Below are 17,709 nucleotides of genomic sequence, written 5' to 3' on the forward strand. Positions count from 1 at the left end.
TTCACTTTTTCATTTACAAACACAATTCTCATTATTTACATGAGCATCAAATTACATTTCATAAGTTCATTTACACATGAGAAAATAAGATCAATTACAAAATACCAAAATGACACCTAGTGTCCTACCAATGCAATCAGAGTCTGTGAGGTGACACGGACACTATGCGAATCGCAGGATGGACTTACCCAACTGTGGTCTACCTGGTTCTCGATCAAGATCTTCAGCACCTCACGCTGCAAAAGCGACGCGCTAAGCATAAAGCTTAGTGGTGCAAATAATAAAATAGAAAGAAATAATATGCAAATAAAAATCATAATTTCTTAGCCATTGTGTTCATAAGAACTGAATAATTACCAACTTAATGTTTAGTCGAGGGCTAATTACATTTTATGATATTAACTTCTTCATGCATTTTGTTTATTTCTTTTCTTCATGATCTTGAGTTTCTTTGTATTCTATCGTAATCATTTCTGATATTTAATTTTCGTATTTTCTTTAACAATCAGTTCAATTACAGTTATACTTTTCCATGCCCAAGTAACCTATACAAATTGGCCGGATTGGATAAAAGGGTAAACTAGCACTGGGTACCAGGTACCTCGGGCCGTCACACCATCGGTCACAATGTGTCTCCCGATGTGCAAACAGAATGGCTAATAAGCCATATAAGCAATAAGGCATAAAGACAAGTAAAACATCATAATCAGTATAGCCATAGGCTATCACATCACAGAATGGCAATGAAGCCATACATCATACGCAGTACTGCTATCAGAACCCTATTGGCATGCCAACCTATCCAAACCAATCACATTAGGCCTACTAGGGCATTTGATACTTTTGAATTCTTCAATTTTTGAATTTCAAGTTTTTATGTCACTATTCACTTCAATAGTCAACAAAAAGTTGACTTTTGCATAGATCATAGGTGCATTGGTTTTAACACTCCCAATGTACCACATTTTGCATTTAAAACTTGTTGGTTTTGGTCACTTTCTCAAAGCTTAGGTCATTTTGGCAAAATTGCCAATTTTCGGTTTTGGTGCTCCGAAGTTGCAATCGTTTACATTGGTCGATCTACTGTTGGAATTTGACAAAACTTCCTTCATAGAAAATGTTCCTTATTTTGTCTAGTTGAATTTCTTTTTTTGAATCACTCCATTTGGAGTTTTGTAGCTCAAGTTATGGCCAAAATGTCTTAACTTGTTGCTGTAAAAATTTCAGGTCAATTGACCAAATCTACAGTGAGTTATGGCCAAATGAACAGTTACTACTGTTCATTTGGTCATTCTACAGGGGCTGTTTGCAGGGTGTCCGGATTGGGGCCAAGTTTTGGTCCTTTTGCTTTGGTCTTTTGGGCATGGTTTCTTCAGCAAAAATGTGCCATTATAAGCCTAGTGTCATGTCCAATTGGCCAAACACCAATTGGACCTACACAGCCAAAGATATGGCAGTCCAAGTGGGCTGGAATCACAGCCTCCCTACTGGTTACCCTAGGCAGCCTACCAATTAAGTTTGCATCACTCTAAATCTCTTCAAATTATGGTGAACTTACCTCAAATGGTCACTAATTGACCCTTAAAATGTTCTTTCACTATTACCTAAGCAAGGTCCAAGTTTCTCTCTAAAATTTCCAGCTCATGCAATATACATGTTACTAGAACGAATAGTGCACTCAGTGCACAATCAGCATGCAGAAATAGGGTGCAAAAATAATCACTTTAATTTATAGAAACAAGATTTGAAGACCATATTTTCCAAAACTCAACCTTCATATGTCTAACTCAATCTCCAATTGGAATCACATCAAAATCAGATCGGAAATTGCAAAACTAATTAAAAAGGTGCAACCTGTCCAGAATCCAGTACATGCAGGATAGTAGTAAAGAAATGTAAAAATATCACCCAGCAGCTACCACAATTAGCTCTTGGCCATAACTACAAGGTTTTAGAGCATTCAATAAGCGTTTCAAGGACTCTAGAATCACATCATTTCGAGTTTTATAGCTCCAGTTTTGATTTATTGAAGGTGGCTATCATGTGGCAGGAAATCAGCAGAACAGAGTCCACATCTGAGCAATAAAATGTTTTGTCCTCAAACCCTAACCTAACACTAGAATCAAGTCTGACATAAAACTACAAAGTTTTAGAACATTCCTTAAGGTTTCTTTTGACATAAAAATCACCCTGATCTGAGATTCCTAACTCTAGTTATGAGTTTTTAAAATTTACTGTTCACGCATACACTGTACAGATTCCAGATTTTCACTCATCTACAAGTTTCTATGGCATCTAGTTGTAGGATTTACTAATTTCTTCTATAAAACACAGAAATAAACATAAGTTAAAGCACTAACCTCAAATAGCAAGATTCTAAATCTTCTAATTCTTCATATCCTCCTCTTCTTTTTGCCTCTAGTCACTTTAGCTAGGTTAGATATCAAGTTGTTGTGTTTGGAGGTTGGGAAAATATGGAAGATTTTGATGGGAAAATGAAATGGTTAAAGAAACATCAATGGAGGAAAATTTCAAGAAGTGATTCGGCCATGAGATGAAAGTGGAAGAAGAAGACCCAAATTTGTCTCTTTTAATCCCATTTTTTTTCTCTTTAAATGTGTGTGTCTTATGGTAATTGGTTAGTAAGCTTTTATTGCATCATCTTTACATGTGCATGATGTCATAAATGTTATTTTTATTTCATTTCCTTTTCTTTTCTTTTCTACCACATTTCAATTTAATTTTTAGCAATATTTATTCATATTTTGAGTCATAATAATTATTTGCTTAACTGGAAAAGTCGGCCAAAAATCACCTCTGAAGGCGAAATGACCAAAATGCCCTCCGTTTGGCTTAACGGGTCAAAATTGTCTGTACCGATTGAAAAATTTTTCTAAATATTTTCTTGGCATTCTAATACCATAGAAACCTCAATGACCCTTCTCTGGAGTCCCAAAAATTATTTTATAATTTTTCCCCTAGGTCTAGGGCTCCTCGTTGCGAGAACCGCAACTTCCCTCTGGTTACCCATCGCTAGGGCATCGGCTAGTTTAACTTGGTTGTATTTTATTTCAAAAATTTTTACTAAATTTTTCTTATTAATATTTGAGTTAATTATGATTCCCGACTTTAGTTTAAATATTTTTTCGGATGTTCTAGCTGTCCGGACCGACACCGGTCACCGGAACAGTAGAATGTATGGAGTTGCTACGGGGAGGGTGTTACAATATGCTAGATAACAGTGTTATCTCAAGTCTAAAGATTATATGCACTGATATGATATATGACAATGCATTGACAAGAGTAAACTCCATGTGCTTGTCATATGCGTCACTGGTTCGACATACTTATCATGTATAAGTGCCTATCATGTTTGTTATATGGCATGAGACTCACCATTCCATCTTATTTATATCTCATATAAATACCATGGGAACAAACATGATTATAATCTTTCTAGATAAGTTATGTCTTGTGTGAAGTATCCTCAATTGTGAACCAATTTATGGTACTTTGTGCTAGAAATACTGTCACTCATATTCTTAACAATTTAAGAATAGAATTTCTAACAAAATATCAATGGACCATTTCTATTTCACATAAATATATTATGTAAATGAAAAAGTGAAATTACCTTTCATTAATAAAATATGCATAAGATACATTCTAAATGATATGCTCTAGGACATACAACTAAAAGCCAGATGTCACCATGTGAAACGATCAAATTACCCTTATATTTTAATTTTGAGTTCTCAACCCAAAATGATTATTTCTTCTCTTCTAATCAATTTATATCAAACATAAATAAATTAATTAATCTCTTTTAATTAATTTCTCACAATTAAATTCATATTTAAATACTTTAAATATAAACTTAACTTTTACTATACATCCAATAACCTATATTTGGTTTCAAGCCATGCTAAGGACTTTGCAATCTCATTGCAAACCAAAGTTATAAAATTAATCAATTAAACTCTTTAATTAATCAATTAAATAACATTTTACTTGGTGATTGACTTGTGTATATGTGTGACTCACTATGGTCATCACTAATTGGCAAAAAGATATGATATTAACTCTTAATATCATCAGAACTCTTTTTTACCATGAATGATTTCTCTAAATCATTTTTGATATCTCATAAACCATGGTTGACACCTAGCATGGCGTGCCATGGCCACCGAATCAGTAATAAGGAATACCTTAAATGAACTATTAATCATATGTTACCATGCACTAGAATCTCTCTGTTACAAAATGCCAATTCGAGCTGGAGTCATGGTTAATGTCAAACCCCATTTTCTATGAACATTATGTTCTCTTTTAATTCTAATTCTTGATTAATTAGATTTTCTTGCCAGAAACTCTTTTCTGACTAAATTTCTCTATCCTGGCCAAGAACTTGAAACATCACGAACAATTAAATGAACATGGGATTTTATCCCTATTTACTTAGGGTAACATATTCCATCTTGATCAACACCTATCTCCATATATAACTAGTAGGAGCCAACACATGCCCATATACGTGTGACACCCCTTGCTCGTCTACAGTGTAGCCGAGCAGGATATGCCACACAGTGTGCTGGAGCACCAAATCATATTTCAATTCAATTTACCCATTTTTACTCATTTATTTAAAATTTTTGATTAATCTGAATTTTCGTAAATTTTATAGAAAATCCGGTAGAATGCCGGCTATAAATTAGAGAAACAGTTCTTCTGAAACCTGTTTAAAAGATACTTCCAATATAATTTTCAAATCCAGAACTCCATTATACACACATCTCAACTCATTCTCAAAATCTCAATACTAATTTCCAAATTTTTCTGTTCACATCATCAGTTAAAGCATATTCATGAATATTTCTCAACATTTCATTTTTCAACATAATATACAGAAAATTTCAATAACATGAAATTTCATATATTGACATTATCAAATAATTTCAAGAGTTTATAGTTACAATCAAAAACCAATACAAAATGCAAAATATAAAATGCCACCCAAAGTCCGTATGTCCTACCAAGTGCACTACAGATGTGAGGTGATTCTGGACTCAATATGCAGCTCTGAAAGTTCACCCGGTCTGATGTCTGCTGGGCTCCTCAGCTATGTCTCCAATACCTACGCGTGGCAAAAGCGACGCGCTAAGCAATTCTGCTTAGTGGTGACAATATAAAATAAAATAACTAAAATAAAGTAAATATGCAGAATGTATGTTTACATCTTTGGTAGACTTAATTTCTGATAGTTATTGTAGTATTATTCGATTAAAATTTGATAAGATTTATTATCATTGCCCGAGAAACCCCTACTAGTCGACTAGACTGGATAAACACGTAAACTGGCACTGGGTACTAAGTATCTCAAACCATCACAACATCGGTCACATTGTGTCTCCCGGTGTGCAACAGAATAGCTAATAAGCTGTAATAATTATCAGGGATAAAACCTGAATATAACAACTCAATCAATATAGCCAAAGGCTATTATGTCACAGAATGGCACGTAAAGCCATAAAATACAGAATGGCATAAAGCCATATGCAGTACTGCTAATAGAACCCTATTGGCATGCCAACATATCCAAACCAATCTTGCTAGGTATACTAGGGCATGTTGCACTCTTAAATTATACAATTCTTGAAATTCAAGTTTAGGTGTTACTATTTAATTCATTAGTCAACAAAAATGTTGACTTTTACATGGACAATAGGTACATTAGTTTTAATATTCCCAACATACCACATTTTGCATTCTAAATTTTTTGGTATTGGTTGCCAATACCATTTCTAAGCTCAATGTTAATTGTTTAAAATTTTCAGATTTTAAGCTTTGTATTTACTATTCCATTAGTCTTTTTTGGAGTGGGAATTTGGCAAAGTTCTCAACATGAATGTTGTTTCTTATTTTGTCTAGTTACATTTTTTTTTTTGAATCACTCCATTTGGAGTTTTGTAGCTTAAGTTATGGCCCAGAAACCACAACTGGCCGGATTACAAATTTTCCAGATTTTTTGAACTGACCAAATCTATAGTTTTTTGAGCAGTGACTGCAAGTCACTTTTAGAATATGTTATGGTGATAATTTTGTTAGTAGTATGCCCTAGAGCATATCATTTAGTATGTATCTTGTACATATTTTTATTAATAAAAGGCATTTCCACTTTTCCGTTTACATAATATATTTATGTGTAATAGAAAAGGTCCATTGATATTTTGTTAGAAATATTATTCTTAAGTTGTTAAGAATATGAGTGACAATATTTCTAGCACAAAGTATCATAAATAGGTTCACAATCGAGGATACTTCATAATAAGGACATGACTTATCCAGAAAGATTGCATTCATATTTGTTCCCAAGTTATTTATATGAGATATAAATAAGATGGAATGGTGAGTCTCATGCCATATAACAAACATGATAGGCACTTATAAATGATAAGTAGGCCGAACCAGTGACACTTATGACAAGCACATGGAGTTTACTCTTGTCAATGTTTTGTCATAAATCATATCAGTGCATATAATCTTTAGACCTGAGATAAAACAGTTATCTTGTATATAGGTAGTTTGAGTTTGATACTGCTTTCATACTTGTACTGTGTATGGGCATATGGGCATGTGTTGGCTCCTACTAGTTATATATGGAGGTAGGTGTTGATCAATATGGAATATGTCCCTCTAAGTAAATAGAGATAAAATCGTATGTTCATTTAATTGTTCTTGATGTTTCAAGTTCCTGGCCAGGACAGTTAGATTTATTCAGAAAAGAGTTTCTGATGAGAAAATCTTTTTAATCAAGAACTGGAATTAAAAGAGAACATAATATTCATATCAAATGGAGTTTGACATAAACCATGACTCCAGCTTGAGTTGGGATTTTGTAACAGAGAGATTCTAGTGCATGGTAACATATGATTATAGGTTCATTTAAGGTAAACCTTATTACTAATTGGGTGGCTATGGCATGCTATGCTAGGTGTTAACCATGGTCTATGAGGTGCATAAAATGATTTAGAGAAATCATTTATGGTAAGAAAGAGTTCTGATGATATTAAGAGTTGATATCATGTCTCATTGCCAATTAGTGATGAGCCTAGTAAGTCACACACATACACAAGTTATCACCTATTTAAATATGATTTAATTAATTAATTAAAGAGTTTAATTGATTAATTAAATAGGTTTGGTTTGCAATTAAATTGCAAAGTCCCTAGCATGACTTGAAACCAAATCTAGATTATTGGATGTATAATATAAGTTAAATTTATATTTAAAGTGTTTAAATATGAATTTAATTAATGAGAAATTAATTAATAGAGATTAATTAATTAATTTATATTTGATATAAATTAATTAGAAGAAGAAAAATAATTATTTTGGGTTGAGAACTCAAAATTAAGGCATAGGGGCATTTTGGTCATTTTACAGTGTGACACGTGGCACCATGAGATGGTAACACATGGGATTACACATAAGCTTGCCAAATGTTTTTTAATCATGTAAGATGATTAAAATCAAGATTAAATATAGGTTTGACACTTGGCACAATGTGATTGGGTCACTTAAACCTAGAGCTAATCAAAGGGTGACATGTGGCAAGGGTTTAATGTGTTAACCTAGCTATTTAAGTGTTGTTATGAGAAAATAAAACACAACCAGCAGCCACACTCCTTTTTCACGCCACTTTGAGGGTTTTCATCTCTTCTTCTTCATCTCTTATCAATTCAAAGAGATTAGCCATCAATCTCTTGAATTAAGAACACTAGAAATTGTTTCTAGTGTCCTGTTTACATCTTTAATCTCTTAAAAGGCAGAACTTGATTTTCTAATTAATAGAAAAAGCTTTAGAAGCTATTCAAGGGCTGCCATAGGTGTTCTTGGTGTGGACAAGCTAGAGGGACAACATCTGGTGTCCTGAAGACGAATCTCAAAGGCGCAGACACGCTGCAGTGCATCAAGAGGTTAGTGTAATCGTTCTTGATTTAATCTAGGGTTCTAAAATTAATCTGATTAATTTTAAAATCTTAAATGGCAAATACAGATCCAAAAACATATTATAAGAGTTTTAATATGTTTTTTATCATTCAAATCAAATAGATAAAAATAAATCTTGCATGATGCATGTGACCCTAGGTGAAAATTTTTTGAATTCAATGGTATAAACTTGTGTTTTTCACGCTTTCGATCCTTCAATTGGTATCAGAGCCACTATATTTGCCATTTAGATTGATGTTTATATGATTTAATTGTGTGTTTGATCATGAGATCAAGAGTTTATTGCTGGTTGCAAAGTCAAAGTGGCGGCACAAATGATGAACACCATGGTGTGCATGGTTGATGCATCACAATGGTGTGCAAAGGTAAATGGATGGTGAATGTGCAATTGTTGTATGATTTAAGATCCATTTTATGTCTAATTAAATTTTTTAATTAGAATTTTTATCACACAATTAAATTATGATTCAAATCAGAATTTTAAAAATTGTTTGAATGTGATTCAAATCTGAATTTTAAAAGTTGTTTGAATGTGATTCAAATCTGAATTTTTAAAGTTGCTTGAATCATATTTAAATCTGATTTTTTAAAATTGATTGAATAAAATTCAGATCTGATTTTTTAAAAAAGGTTTGAATGTGATTCAAATCTGATTTTTTTAAAAATGTTTGAATGTGATTCAAATCTGAATTTTTAAAGTTGTTTGAATGTGATTCAAATCTGAATTTTTAAATTTGTTTGAATGAGATTCAAATTTGAATTTTTAAATTTATTTGAATCATATTCAAATCTGGATTTTTAAGTTGAATATGAGATATTCAATTTAATTTAAGTATGTATGTTTTATTTAATTGCTAAATAGTGATATGCATGATGGATGATCATGGACTATAAAAGACCAATGTGATTGGATTTATTTCTTTTATGTTTCTTTGGGATTGTAAATTAATTAATTTTTTTTAATTTATTTTGGGCATGTATTATTAAGTTTGTAATAATTTTTGGGTTGTAATTTCATTTATTTAAGTTCTTGTAAATTTGCCTTGGTATGCTAAGGATTACTATGTAATACTGGATTGCAAAAAGTTCAAGGAGGTCAAGAGCATTGGTGGGACCAGTGGGAGGAATTCAAGATCAAGTGTTGATTATGTACTCCTTCAGCAACTCTTGTAAAATGAATGAATGAATGAAATGCACCTAGGAATGCCCTGATTCAATTCTTGGTGGCTCAGAATTGAATCCCTTAGAAAGTCCATGATCATACCATATTTACTTCTTATCCATGAATGCATGAGATGTATGGGAATGTATGCAATTATATGATATATGCATGCTAAATGGATAATGTGCAAAGTGAGACCTTAATAGTAATTAGAATGACCATAAAATCTTCCAAACAAATGATTAAGTTGGAAATGCTATAATTAAAGTAATTATAACATAGGCCCTCCATTGGGGCAATTATTTTAAGAAATTTTAAATAGTTGCATGAGATGCAATTAATTTAAGAGATTTTCTTTATAATAATTGTTAAGCATGAGATGTTGTAAATATGTAAATGGTTTAGTGGCCAATATTGGATGTACCTGAGGACATTAAAATTATTTGCATAATTACTGGCTCAATGGGATCAACTTAACTAACGCAAGATAAGTCAATAATGGATGTACCTGAGATTTTGAGCATTAGGGGCTAGGTAAAGGATTGAACCTCACATGAGATGTGATGGGCAAGGAGTTGCTCACTTATAGTTTATTGTAATTCCAATAATGGATGTACCTGAGGATGATCAATAGAATTATAAGAATTCAATCACCCACTAGAAATCCATCCAACTAGGATTTCCGTTTTCTACTTTGGAAGTGTAGGATTCGCTAAGTTAGTGGGAGGACCAATTTGAATAAAAGACCATAATCATTTTGGTTAATTACATGATACATTTACTAATTAATCTGGTTATTTTCTGCAGTTAATTTTCTGATAAAAATAATCACAAAACAACCACCACCATCCAATATCCTTGCAAGCATACTTGATCACAATAGGTTGACAGGACCTAATCTGTCTGATTGGCTAAGAAATTTGAAACTTGTCCTGAACCTTGAACATATAGGATATGTTCTAGATTCAAATGTTCCCGGTCCCTTACCTCCAGAGGCCACTTAAGAGGAACATGAAACTTTGGACAAGTGGAAGGAGCATGATATGAGAGCTAAGTGTTACATGTTTGCTTCCATGAGTAATGAGTTACAGAAGCAGCATGAAAACTTGCAGAGTGCAAGTGAGATCCTCCTTCACCTACAAGAGTTGTATGGTGACCACAGTAGGAATGCTAGGTATGAGATATCTAGGCAAATTCGCATGAGGATGTCTGAGGGACAGAATGTTGGGGATCTTGTCCACAAGATGATTCGGCTGATTGAGCAGTTGGAACATCTTGACTTCAACATGGATTTCCAACTACAGACGGATTTGATCCTTCAGTCCCTTCCTGGGTCTTTTGGGAAATTTTGTGATAAATTTCCATATGACTCAACAGGAATGCACCTTAGCTGGTTTACTCAACATGCTGGTTATTGCCCAAAAGAATATGCCAGGCAATAAAGGAAAAGAGGTAGCTTTGGTTGCATCTTCTTCTGCTGGAAAGTCCAACAAGAAGAAGGGCAATAAGAAAAAGAAACCTCAGATTCCTGGTCCTTCTAAGAAAATAGCTAAATAGAAAAGGAAGACTAAAGCTGATGAAGGCAAAGGAAAGTGTTTCCACTGCCAACAGGAAAGTGTTTCCATTGCCAATAAGAAAGTGTTTCCATTACCAGTAAGAAAGTGTTTCCACTGGCCACAGTATAGTAATCTAAATGAAAGCAATGCCGTGGTGAAAAACAACTCAAGTTCAAAATATATTTGGCACTTAAGGTTATGTCATGTTGCAGAAGATAGGATTACAAAATTGGAGAAAATGGGGATTCTATCCTTATTGGACTCTGAGCCTACTCCAACTTGTGAATCTTGCCTTCAGGGCAAAATGACTAGATCACCCTTTGTTGGACAGGGGCTAAGAGCTAAAAATATTTTGGAGCTAATACATAGTGATGTATGTGGTCCATTTAAAGAAATGGCTAGAGGGGGCTTTCATTATTTTATTACCTTTACTGATGATAAATCAAGGTTTGGGTATTTGTATTTGATGAAATACAAACATGAATCTTTTGAAAAGTTCAAAGAATTTAAATCTGAAGCAGAAAATCAAACAGGAAAGAGTATTAAAGCTCTTCGATCAGATCATGGAGGTGAATATTTGAGTACTGAATTTGATGAATACTTGAGAGAGCACGGCATTGTTTCCCAGCTGACTCCTCCAGGAACGCCACAGCTGAATGGTGTATCTGAAAGGAGAAATCGTACCCTATTGGATATGGTACGTAGTATGATGAGCTATACTGATATGCCAATCTTCTTTTGGGGATTTGCATTAGAATCAGCTTTGTATATTCTGAATAGGATTTCATCAAAATCAGTTTCTTCCACACCTTATGAGATATGGCATGGAAGAAAACCAAGTCTTAAGCATATTAAGATTTGGGGTTGTCCAGCTTATATCAAAAAGCTGAACACTGATAAATTGGAGACCAGATTTGAAAAAGGTCGATTTGTTGGATATCCAAAAGATAGTTTTGGATATTATTTTATTTTCCTACTTCACAAAAGGTTGTTATAAGTAGAGATGCCACATTTCTTGAACAACGGTTTGTTCAAGAAGGAGGCAAAGGAAGGCAAATAGAGTTAGAATTGGAGAATTCTGACCGACCAACATATCAGATGGATATAGATCCATCTAGTCAACCAATACCTGTTGATGAAACATCTACAGCTGTTCCTCGTAGAACAACCAGGGTATCTCACCCACCAGTGAGATATGGTTTTCTTCATGAAGAAGAATAAGAGTTGTCTACTCATGAAGAAGTAGATCATGGAGATGATCCACTTACCTATGAAGAAGCTATATCAGATATAGACTCTTCAAAATGGATTGATGCTATGAAATCCGAGATTGATTCCATGTATAAGAATCAAGTTTGGGATCTTGTTGACCCACCTGAAGGTATTGTACCTATAGGGAACAAATGGGTTTTCAAGAAGAAAATTGGTTCTGATGGAAAGGTAGAGACCTATAAGGCAAGGCTAGTAGCGAAAGGGTTTCGCCAAAGGCAAGGAATCGACTATGAGGAGACTTTCTCACCTGTTGCCATGCTTAAATCAATTAGGATTTTATTAGCAATAGCTATGTACTATGATTATGAGATTTGGCAGATGGATGTCAAAACAGCTTTTCTCAATGGATACATTGAAGAAAACATTTTCATGGAATAACCTAGGGGATTTGAATCCCAAGATGGTTCCAAGGTATGCAAGCTAAAGCAATCTATTTATGGGTTGAAACAAGCTTCAAGGAGTTGGAACATCCGTTTTGATGAAGCCATTAAATCCTTTGGTTTTATCAAAAATGAGGATGAGCCATGTGTATATAAGAAGGTTAGTGACAGTGCTATCACTTTTCTTGTCTTATATGTGAATGACATACTATTAATGGGTAATGACACAGGTATGTTGACGATTATAAAGGTATGGTTGTCAAATACATTCTCCATGAAAGACTTAGGGGAGGCAACCTATATTCTTGGGATTCGCATATATAGAGATAGAGCGAAAAGAATAATTGGTTTATCCCAAAGTCTATACTTGGAAAAGGTGTTAAAGAGGTTTAACATGCTTGATTCCAAGAGAGGATTGTTACCAGTGAGACATGGTATCCATCTTTCTAAAGAGATGTGTCCAAAGACACCTGAAGAAAGAGATAAGATGGCCAGGATTCCATATGCTTCGGCTATTGGAAGTATAATGTATGCAATGTTGTGTACTAGGCTGGATATCGCATATGCTGTTAGTTTGACTAGCAGGTATCAATCCAATCCAGGTTTGGAACATCGATAGTCATCAAGAATATCCTTAAGTACTTGAGAAGAACTAAGGATTTATTCTTGATTTATGGAGATGGAGACTTGCAATTGGATGGTTATACTGATTCTGATTTCCAATCAGATATCGATGATAGAAAGTCTACCTCTGGATATGTGTTCATTTGTAATGGAGGTGCAGTAAGTTAGAAGAGTTCCAAACAGAGCATAACTGCAGATTCCACTACAGAGGCTGAGTATATTGCTGCATCAGATGCTGCAAAGGAAGTTGTTTGGATAAAGAAGTTCATGACAGAACTTACAGTAGTTCCTTCGATTGAGTCAGCAGCTCCACTACACTGTGACAACAATGGAGCAGTCATACAGGCTAAGGAACTAAGGTCTCACCCAAAATCCAAAAACATAGAAAGGCACTACCACATTATCAGAGATATAGTTGGGCAAGGCGATATAGGCATGCAGAAGAAATAACATCAGCTGAAAAAATCCAGCTGATCCATTCACTAAGCCTATGTCACAGACTCAGTTAGACCGACATCTTGAGAAGATAGGTCTAAGATATTGTAATGAATGGCTCTAGTGCTAGTGGGAGATTGTTAGTAGTATGCCCTAGAGCATATCATTTAGTATGTATCTTGTACATATTTTTATTAATAAAAGGCATTTCCACTTTTCCGTTTACATAATATATTTATGTGTAATAGAAAAGGTCCATTAATATTTTGTTAGAAATATTATTCTTAAGTTGTTAAGAATATGAGTGACAATATTTCTAGCACAAAGTATCATAAATAGGTTCACAATCGAGGATACTTCATAATAAGGACATGACTTATCCAGAAAGATTGTATTCATATTTGTTCCCAAGTTATTTATATGAGATATAAATAAGATGGAATGGTGAGTCTCATGCCATATAACAAACATGATAGGCACTTATAAATGATAAGTAGGTCGAACCAGTGACACTTATGACAAGCACATGGAGTTTACTCTTGTCAATGTTTTGTCATAAATCATATCAGTGCATATAATCTTTAGACTTGAGATAAAACAGTTATCTTGTATATAGGTAGTTTGAGTTTGATACTGCTTTCATACTTGTACTGTGTATGGGCATATGGGCATGTGTTGGCTCCTACTAGTTATATATGGAGGTAGGTGTTGATCAATATGGAATCTGTTCCTCTAAGTAAATAGAGATAAAATCGTATGTTCATTTAATTGTTCTTGATGTTTCAAGTTCCTGGCCAGGACAGTTAGATTTATTCAGAAAAGAGTTTCTGATGAGAAAATCTTTTTAATCAAGAACTGGAATTAAAAGAGAACATAATATTCATAGCAAATGGAGTTTGACATAAACCATGACTCCAGTTTGAGTTGGGATTTTGTAATAGAGAGATTCTAGTGCATGGTAACATATGATTATAGGTTCATTTAAGGTAAACCTTATTACTAATTGGGTGGCTATGGCATGCTATGCTAGGTGTTAACCATGGTCTATGAGGTGCATAAAATGATTTAGAGAAATCATTTATGGTAAGAAAGAGTTCTGATGATATTAAGAGTTGATATCATGTCTCATTGCCAATTAGTGATGAGCCTAGTAAGTCACACACATACACAAGTTATCACCTATTTAAATATGATTTAATTAATTAATTAAAGAGTTTAATTGATTAATTAAATAGGTTTGGTTTGCAATTAAATTGCAAAGTCCCTAGCATGACTTGAAACCAAATCTAGATTATTGGATGTATAATATAAGTTAAATTTATATTTAAAGTGTTTAAATATGAATTTAATTAATGAGAAATTAATTAATAGAGATTAATTAATTAATTTATATTTGATATAAATTAATTAGAAGAAGAAAAATAATTATTTTGGGTCGAGAACTCAAAATTAAGACACAGGGGCATTTTGGTCATTTTACAGTGTGACACATGGCACCATGAGATGGTGACACATGGGATTACACATAAGCTTGCCAAATGTTTTTTAATCATGTAAGATGATTAAAATCAAGATTAAATATAGGTTTGACACTTGGCACAATGTGATTGGATCACTTAAACCTAGAGCTAATCAAAGGGTGACATGTGGCAAGGGTTTAATGTGTTAACCTAGCTATTTAAGTGTTGTTATGAGAAAATAAAACACAACCAGCAGCCACATTCCTTTGTCACGCCACTTTGAGGGTTTTTATCTCTTCTTCTTCATCTCTTATCAATTCAAAGAGATTAGCCATCAATCTCTTGAATTAAGAACACTAGAAATTGTTTCTAGTGTCCTGTTTACATCTTTAATCTCTTAAAAGGCAGAACTTGATTTTCTAATTAATAGAAAAAGCTTTAGAAGCTATTCAAGGGCTGCCATAGGTGTTCTTGGTGTGGACAAGCTAGAGGAACAACATCTGGTGTCCTGAAGACGAATCTCAAAGGCGCAGACACGCTGCAGTGCATCAAGAGGTTAGTGTAATCGTTCTTGATTTAATCTAGGGTTCTAAAATTAATCTGATTAATTTTAAAATCTTAAATGGCAAATACAGATCCAAAAACATATTAAAAGAGTTTTAATATGTTGTTTATCATTGAAATCAAATAGATAAAAATAAATCTTGCATGATGCATGTGACCCTAGGTGAAAATTTTTTGAATTCAATGGTATAAACTTGTGTTTTTCACGCTTCCGATCCTTCAAATTTGAGTTAGGTTTCTCCATGAAAGTTGTAGGTCTATATATCAACTTGGTGCTGGTAAAATTTCAGGTCGATTGGACCTTTCTACACTAAGTTATGACCAAATGACTAAACATTGTTCATTTGGTCATTTTACCCAGGCAAATTGCAGGTCACCCGGATTAGGGCAATCTTTAGGTAAACTTGGTTTGGTTTTCTGGGTGTAGTTTCTTCACATTATGTGTCTAGTTTCATGTCCAATTGGCCTTGCACCAATTGAACCTCTACAACTCCAGTTATTTCTGCCCAAACCTGCTGGACTCATGTCCAGTCCTGCAGGTCACCAAGGGCAGCCACACTAACCTCAATTCCCACCGCACAAACCACTTAATTTCTTGTTTACACATAAAAAAATGGTCACTAATTGACCATTAAAATTCACTTTCACCATTACAAGATCAAGGTCTCCATTTTATACCCAAACCCTAACCTTAACATCTCAAATCATGCATTTAACTTGCATTTCATCATTTCACTTAAGAGACTAATGTTAAGGCGACCATACTACCATTTTTAGTTCCATGAAATCCTCAAAACCTCACCATATCCAAGGCTATAGAAATTATAGGACGGGCATACACATGATATTTATTAAATTTCTTTTCAAATTTACACTTATTCATACTCCTTTAACATGAATTGAAAGAGAAAAGCAAGTTAAGTCACTAACCTCTAATGGAGCTAATCCAAAGCTTTCAAGAACTCTTCCTTTAACACTTACTTTTGCTCTCAAAAGCTTCACTATGAGTAAAGAACAAGTTTTTGTGTTGGGAACTTAGGCTTTAGTTGGGTAAAAACCAAGAAAATCAAGCTTGGTAAAGCTTGGCTATAGATTGCTATGGTGCGGCAAGGAAGGAGAGAGGGAGAGAAAATGGTTGTTCTATAATTTTTTGACTTCTTTTCTGCCCATTTTATGTATTATAAGTGTTTTTCTTTAATTTGATTGGCTAAGCATTTTAATTACCTCATGCTTACATAAGCATGAAGTAATAAATCCCATTTTCTTTTCATTTTCTTTTCTTTTCTTGTCTACTTAATTTCAATTAAATTTTTAATAATATTTATTCATATTTTATGCCATATAAATTATTTAGTTAATGAGACAGGTTGGCCAAAAATAATCTCTGAAGACGAAATGACAAAAATGCCCTCAGTTTGGCTTAACGAGCTAAAATTGTCTGTATCGATTGAAAAATTTTCCTAAGCATTTTCATAGCATTCTAATGCCATAAGAATCTCAATGACCCTTCTCTAGAGTCTCAAAAATTATTTTATAAATTTTCCCCGGGTCTAGGGTTGCTAACGGCCTTCACCGTCACTTCCCTTTTAGGTTGCTCATCCCTGGGGTTTCGGCTCGTTTAACCTTAGTGTATTTCATTCCTGTAAATTTTCCTTGATTTTTATGAGCATTATTTAGTTTCTTTATAACTGCCCACTTTAGTCTAATTATAATTTCAAACATTCTAGCTACCCGGACCAATATTGATCGTCGGAACAGTAGACTGTATGGAGTAGCTAAAGTGAGGATGTTACAACTCTTCCCCTCTAATAAAAATTTCATCCTTGAAATTTACCTAATGCAAACAGTTGAGGGAATCGTTGCCTCATCGTCTCTTCACTTTCCCAAGTTGCCTTTTCGGTGTTGTGGTGCCTCTAAGGCACTTTCACCAGTGGAATTTGTTTATTTCTCAATTCCTTCACTTCCCGAGCTAGGATCCGTATAGGCTCTTCTGTATATGTCAAGTCCGGTTGGATTTCAATCTCCTCCATGGAGATGACATGTGAAGGGTCTGAGCGATATCTTCTCAGCATAGAAACATGGAATACATTATAGATCTTATCTAGTTCTGGTGGTAATGCTAGCCGATAGGCCATTGGTCCCACACTTTCAATGACTTCATATGGGCCAGTGAACCTAGGGCTTAACTTACCCTTTCTTCCAAACCTTAGTACTTTCTTCCACAGTGAGACTTTGAGAAACACTTT

This window comes from Hevea brasiliensis, chromosome 10 (genome assembly GCF_030052815.1).
Source record: "Hevea brasiliensis isolate MT/VB/25A 57/8 chromosome 10, ASM3005281v1, whole genome shotgun sequence".
NCBI lineage: Eukaryota > Viridiplantae > Streptophyta > Magnoliopsida > Malpighiales > Euphorbiaceae > Hevea > Hevea brasiliensis.